An 8,186-nucleotide genomic window follows, 5' to 3' on the forward strand; every position below is an offset into this window, starting at 1 on the left:
GAGTCCCTCAGACTTCGATAGCTAATCCGATAGTTATTCCGACAGCTATTCCGACACGGATGTTCACCTAAGCTCCGGAGGCAACGTCACCAGAATGAATCAACCAATCAATCATCCCCAATTCATCTGATGGGTTCGTAGTTGACTTAACTGATGGAGACGAGAGGAAGGCGATCCTTTCCACCCACCAACCGAATTTACCTCTTGGCAATGAACCTGAAGCACTTACCGGCGAACCAGTCTGAAACACCATTTTCACCCCCCATTTCCCGAATATCTCACCACGATTGTATTCTATCTAAAATTCTAAACCTTATTCATCCGCTCGTACCGACCGACAATCATCCCGGAATAATAGAAGAAGTCAACGAACTTCGCGCTCGAGTAATCAATCTGGAGAATATGGTGTAAAAATTACCAGCTTCAACAACATCACCGGCACCAACAGTACCATCAATAACAACACCAGTGCCATCAACAACCCATGCCTCGACGTCTCATTCTATACCTTGAGTACAATTATCGTTCTACGTATCGTTCTACATCATTTATCTTCGTTCGACATGGCGATTATGTAATCTCTAATGTTTTAGAGATTATATATTCTTGTTCCAACGGTAAATCAAATGAGTTTAATATCATATTGACTCATTAAATCCATGATTACATCTGAAGAAGATATATATGTATATATATTTTCATAAAGATTGTAATTAAAAAAAAAAATTTCTTGTGTACAAACTGTTAATGGTGAAAATATTTTAACGGGTAGGTAATACCCGAGGAATATTTAGATTTCACATTAATAAGTACACTGTACATTCTTTCAAATCAGATACAACAGTCAATTACTATCCTACTTACATCTACCGATATACGAATCCGTTCACCACAGAATAACCATTTTCATTTAATTTCATATTTGGATATTGATTTATCAGAATTCGATAAGTGGCATAATAAAGAACACATTTGACGAAATAAAAATTTGATAGAAACAAACAAATTAACTACGAAAAATTTTGTTAAGAATCCACGCTAACTGTTCCAGCTAACTGTTCCTAGCTAACTGATTACATTTTATTTATCGCATTTTATTTATCGCAATTTAATTATCGCAATTTACATTCTCGCAATTTTATTTATTGTCATTTAATTTCTGTTATTTACTTTACGCACTTTATTTATCGTTATTTAATTTCTGTTATTTATTTTACGCACTTTAAATATCGGGACACGTATACAAGGTTTTGACATATCATATCGACGCATCTATATATATTATTTGGAATCACCATAAACACTCTATATGCAGTAATGATCGAGTTCTCTATACAGGGTTGAGGTTGATTCTACAATAATATATATACTTTGAGTTGTGATCGAGTCTGAGACGTATAAGGGTCACGATACGTATTAATTCGAATATTATATATATAATTATATATGAATTATTGAATTGCTAACTGTGGACTATCAACTGAGGACTATCAACATTTGACAAATTAAAATGAATTAAAATATTGATTATAACTTATGAAACTAAACAATTCTTCAAGTTGCCACTTGATTTCATCTTAAACCTTAATTGTACCTTGACGATTCCAATCTGCATTCAAACTTTCATAATTCTTGAAAACATCTCAATCGATAGGATGAATCAACCGCACTTCATCTACGGAAGGAAAGATTTGTGCATATAGTTATGCACCTGAGAAACTCTCGGCAACTGAGTAAAAGTTTAATACGTAGTCGCGTCAGATCCTATGACATTTATTAGCAAAAATAACTTTGCGATCCCTTTTCAAGGTAGCAAATTTTGTCACAGCTTCAGCAAATCAACTTCGACGTTTCGTTCGAAACAACCTTATTATCACCTTGACTTATATGTATGTTCTTTTATTGTTACCGGGGAACCTTTTATATTCCACCATATTACCGTCAGCGTTTAATCATCTAAAAACACAATTCTCTTAAAATCACCTCGGATCGATAACTAATGATTCAGATATGGTAGCAGTAAATGTAGAGGAATCGGCAATCAGTACTTTGAAAACTTACAGCATATCTACATCAACAGTTATATGTATAACATTTATCTTTTAGAATAATGATCTTTCATTCTGAAATTTTGAAAAGCACCCAGCCTACGAATTAATACATTGAACTTTGAAAAAGCTGAATGAAGCAGCAGAAACTGTAGATAACCGTAAACGACCTTAATCATCGAAAGTTTGATGATAGAGAATAGTATGTTAGAAAAGCTCAGAAAAGTTGGAACTGGAAAACGGATTGAGCTAACCACGAAGGAGACCAAGGACAAACACAAGGACCATACTCTATATTCAAAGAATCCGGATAATTCTGGATCCGTTGAAATCTTTAGAGAATATCTTGCTCCGAAGTCATGTTAAAATCTTGCGGAAAATCTTTCTTCATCAACCATTGAACTTAGAAATCCCAAAATATCATCATAAATATCTTCGATATTTCTGAGGATATTTTCATAACTCTTCTTGTCTGAAATTAGTTATTTCTTCGTGTTATCTGTATTACATCATAAAGGAAACCATTTTAGTTTCTAAATTTCTTTAAAATTCGAGTTTAAATTATGAATGACTTCTGGAGTAGTGTTGGAAATTTATGCATGAGTTAGTATAATATAATGACACTTGATCAACGTGATTATATTACAGTAATTCATGCTGAGTTTCTAATGGAACGTGATGATTCACAGATCATAACGTCATCATGTGTCATGTTACATAAATCTTTCATTCTACATAACCTCTGAACATATCCAGAAGAATATATTCTTGATAGTTCTATCGTCTGTATTTTTGATAAATTTGAAAATCAAATCGTGCTATTACGTTCCTTCCTTCTTAGAACATTATAATCATCCGAAATTCTATGGTTACGAATTCTGGACCATTATTCGTTTGCCTTGGAGTCGGGAAGAGAAAACAAGAGCATGGAGCTCCGAAAAATAAAGGAAAATATAAAGCCGATCACAAACATAGGAATTACAAACCGTGTATATCAATGTTTATCGCCACATAAAGACACGGGAGAATCAAAAACACTATAACCCCAAGGGTGAAGTAGAAGAAAACAGATTCCTCCGGTGAAAGTTGGAAAAGGAGAATGATTGTGGTGATAGTCATGATAAGGACAAGGATCAGAACTGGATTAAGCATTTTCACAATCTTTTGGATGTATGAACTAAGAAAGAAAGTATAGGAATGGTGAGGATAATGGAACAGAAGAGCTTAATTTATAGTGGAAATATCATACAGAGTAATCGAGGCAGATCACCGTATTTAATTATAGAGATCTTAATTTCCTTACTCACTGAAGAAGCAAATCTTTTAGATTTCGAAGATTTTCTTTAAATCCCTTGAATTTCGGAATTCAACCCTGACTACGTCAGAAGTTAAGACGCACCTCATTTTCTAAATTTAACCCTGTTTACGTCAAAAGCTAAGGAAAATCTTATTTTTCTTCAATTCACTCTTTTGCGATAGCTTCATTCGTATCCTTAGAATAATCGAATTATTTTATCCTTATTATTCAATGATGATAAACCTCTAATTATCCACTCATATTGGTCATGAAAACATTTTTATTGTTAGCCATGACCACCTCACTCAAATTTCGGGACGAAATTTCTTTAACGGGTAGGTACTGTGATGACCCGAGAATTTCCGACTAAATTTAAACATAATCTTTATATGATTTCGACACGATAAGCAAAGTCTGTAATGTGAGTTTCATTTGATTCCCTTTTACTCATTACATTTTTGGGCTGAGAATACATGCAATGTTTTAATAACTGTTTTACAATATTTATATGCGTGAGTTTCATTTGATTCCCTTTTACTCATTACATTTTTGGGCTGAGAATACATGCAATGTTTTAATAACTGTTTTACAATATTTATATGCGTGAGTTTCATTTGCTCCTTTTTTACTCATTACATTTTTTAGGCTGAGAATGCATGTAAATGCTTTATTAACTGTTTTACAATATTTATGTGTGTGAGTTTCATTTGCTCCCTTTTTAATTGCTTTTGCAATATATATTTTTGGGCTGAGAATACATGCGCAACTTTTATAAATGTTTTACGAAATAGACACAAGTAATCGAAACTACATTATATGGTTGAATTATCGAAATCGAATATGCCCCTTTTTATTGAGTCTGGTAATCTAAGAATTAGGGAATAGACACCCTAATTGACGCGAATCCTAAAGATAGATCTATAGGGCCCAACAAGCCCCATCCAAAGTACCGGATGCTTTAGTGCTTCGAAATTTATATCATGTCCGAAGGAGGATCCCGGAATGATGGGGATATTCTTATATACATATTGTGAATGTCGGTTACCAGGCGTTCAATCCATATGAATGATATTTTTGTCTCTATGCATGGGACGTATGATTATGAGAAATGGAAGTATGAAATCTTGTGGTCTATTAAAATTATGAAAGGATTATTTATGTTAAACTAATGAACTCACCAACCTTTTGGTTGACACTTTAAAGCATGTTTATTCTCAGGTATGAAAGAAATCTTCCGCTGTGCACTTGCTCATTTTAGAGACATTACTTGGAGTCATTCAGGACATATTTCAAAAGACGTTGCATTCGAGTCGTTGAGTTCATCAAGATTATTATTAAGTCAATTATAGTTAGATATATTATAAAATGGTATGCATGCCGTCAACTTTCGATGTAATGAAAGATTGTCTTTTCAAAAACGAATGCAATGTTTGTAAAATGTATCATATAGAGGTCTAGTACCTCGCAATGTAACCAAATGTAATGTATTCGTCCTTGTGGATTAGGACGGGTCATCACAGTTGGTATCAAAGCGGTGGTCTTAGCGAACCAGGTCTTGCATTAGTGAGTCTAACTGATAGTCGTTAGGATGCATTAGTGAGTCTGGACTTCGACCGTGCATGCATGTCAAAAGTTTTGCTTATCATTTTTTGTCGAAAATCATCTATTTATCATCCTTAGGAAATTACCTGCTTATCATTCTTAGTCTAGACACATCTTACTGCAATGATTGCATGAATAGTGTATAGATAAAATTCGTATCTTAGCGTATCTGCTAATTCATATCTTAGCATATCTTGTACTGTAGACTTTGTCTGACAACTTCCGTAGATTCCTCCGTAACATATGGGATTTTAGTATTGTATACGCATATGTGAATTATGTATTGCAGGGTACTAATCTACATCCTATAATCTGTTTCTTATCAAAAATACTTCATCTGATCGTACGAGATGAATCCCTCAACCAGTTCGAGTCCCTCAGACTTCGATAGCTAATCCGATAGTTATTCCGACAGCTATTCCGACACGGATGTTCACCTAAGCTCCGGAGGCAACGTCACCAGAATGAATCAACCAATCAATCATCCCCAATTCATCTGATGGGATCGTAGTCGACTTAACTGATGGAGACGAGAGGAAGGCGATCCTTTCCACCCACCAACCGAATTTACCTCTTGGCAATGAACCTGAAGCACTTACCGGCGAACCAGTCTGAAACACCATTTTCACCCCCATTTCCCGAATATCTCACCACGATTGTATTCTATCTAAAATTCTAAACCTTATTCATCTGCTCGTACCGACCGACAATCATCCCGAAATAATAGAAGAAGTCAACGAACTTCGCGTACGAGTAATCAATCTGGAGAATATGGTGCAAAAATTACCAGCTTCAACAACATCACCGGCACCAACAGTACCATCAATAACAACACCAGTGCCATCAACAACCCATGCCTCGACATCTCATTCTATACCTTGAGTACAATTATCGTTCTACGTATCGTTCTACATCATTTATCTTCGTTCGACATGGTAATCTATAATGTTTTAGAGATTATATATTCTTGTTCCAACGGTAAATCAAATGAGTTTAATATCATATTGACTCATTAAATCCATGATTACATCTGAAGAAGATATATATGTATATATATTTTCATAAAATTGTAATTAAAAAAAAAAAATTTCTTGTGTACAAACTGTTAATGGTGAAAATATTTTAACGGGTAGGTAATACCCGAGGAATATTTAGATTTCACATTAATAAGTACACTGTACATTCTTTCAAATCAGATACAACAGTCAATTACTATCCTACTTACATCTACCGATATACGAATCCGTTCACCACAGAATAACCATTTTCATTTAATTTCATATTTGGATATTGATTTATCAGAATTCGACAAGTGGCATAATGAAGAACACATTTGACGAAATAAAAATTTGATAGAAACAAACAAATTAACTACGAAAAATTTTGTTAAGAATCCACGCTAACTGTTCCAGCTAACTGTTCCTAGCTAACTGATTACATTCTATTTATCGCATTTTATTTATCGCAATTTAATTATCGCAATTTACATTCTCGCAATTTTATTTATTGTCATTTAATTTCTGTTATTTACTTTACGCACTTTATTTATCGTTATTTAATTTCTGTTATTTATTTTACGCACTTTAAATATCGGGACACGTATACAAGGTTTTGACATATCATATCGACGCATCTATATATATTATTTGGAATCACCATAAACACTCTATATGCAGTAATGATCGAGTTCTCTATACAGGGTTGAGGTTGATTCTACAATAATATATATACTTTGAGTTGTGATCGAGTCTGAGACGTATAAGGGTCACGATACGTATTAATTCGAATATTATATATATAATTATATATGAATTATTGAATTGCTAACTGTGGACTATCAACTGAGGACTATCAACATTTGACAAATTAAAATGAATTAAAATATTGATTATAACTTATGAAACTAAACAATTCTTCAAGTTACCACTTGATTTCATCTTAAACCTTAATTGTACCTTGACGATTCCAATCTGCATTCAAACTTTCATAATTCTTGAAAACATCTCAATCGATAGGATGAATCAACCGCACTTCATCTATGAAAGGAAAGATTTGTGCATATAGTTAAGCACCTGAGAAACTCTCGGCAACTGAGTAAAAGTTTAATACGTAGTCGCGTCAGATCCTTTGACATTTATTAGCAAAAATAACTTTGCGATCCCTTTTCAAGGTAGCAAATTTTGTCACAGCTTCAGCAAATCAACTTCGACGTTTCGTTCGAAACAACCTTATTATCACCTTGACTTATATGTATGTTCTTTTATTGTTACCGGGGAACCTTTTATATTCCACCATATTACCGTCAGCGTTTAATCATCTAAAAACACAATTCTCTTGAAATCACCTCGGATCGATAACTAATGATTCAGATATGGTAGCAGTAAATGTAGAGGAATCGGCAATCGGTACTTTGAAAACTTACAGCATATCTACATCAACAGTTATATGTATAACATTTATCTTTTAGAATAATGATCTTCCATTCTGAAATTTTGAAAAGCACCCAGCCTACGAATTAATACATTGAACTTTGAAAAAGCTGAATGAAGCAGCAGAAACTGTAGATAACCGTAAACGACCTTAATCATAGAAAGTTTGATGATAAAGAATAGTATGTTAGAAAAGCTCAGAAAAGTTGGAACTGGAAAACGGATTGAGCTAACCACGAAGGAGACCAAGGACAAACACAAGGACCATACCCTATATTCAAAGAATCCGGATAATTCTGGATCCGTTGAAATCTTTAGAGAATATCTTGCTCCGAAGTCATGTTAAAATCTTGCGGAAAATCTTTCTTCATCAACCATCGAACTTAGAAATCCCAAAATATCATCATAAATATCTTCGATATTTCTGAGGATATTTTCATAACTCTTCTTGTCCGAAATTAGTTATTTCTTCGTGTTATCTGTATTACATCATAAAGGAAACCATTTTAGTTTCTAAATTTCTTTAAAATTCGAGTTTAAATTATGAATGACTTCTGGAGTAGTGTTGGAAATTTATGCATGAGTTTGTATAATATAATGACACTTGATCAACGTGATTATATTACAGTAATTCATGCTGAGTTTCTAATGGAACGTGATGATTCACAGATCATAACGTCATCATGTGTCATTTTACATAACTCTTTCATTCTACATAACCTCTGAACATATCCAGAAGAATATATTCTTGATAGTTCTATCGTCTGTATTTTTGATAAATTTGAAAATCAAATCGTGCTATTACGTTCC

This window comes from Rutidosis leptorrhynchoides, chromosome 3, assembly GCF_046630445.1.
Source record: "Rutidosis leptorrhynchoides isolate AG116_Rl617_1_P2 chromosome 3, CSIRO_AGI_Rlap_v1, whole genome shotgun sequence".
NCBI lineage: Eukaryota > Viridiplantae > Streptophyta > Magnoliopsida > Asterales > Asteraceae > Rutidosis > Rutidosis leptorrhynchoides.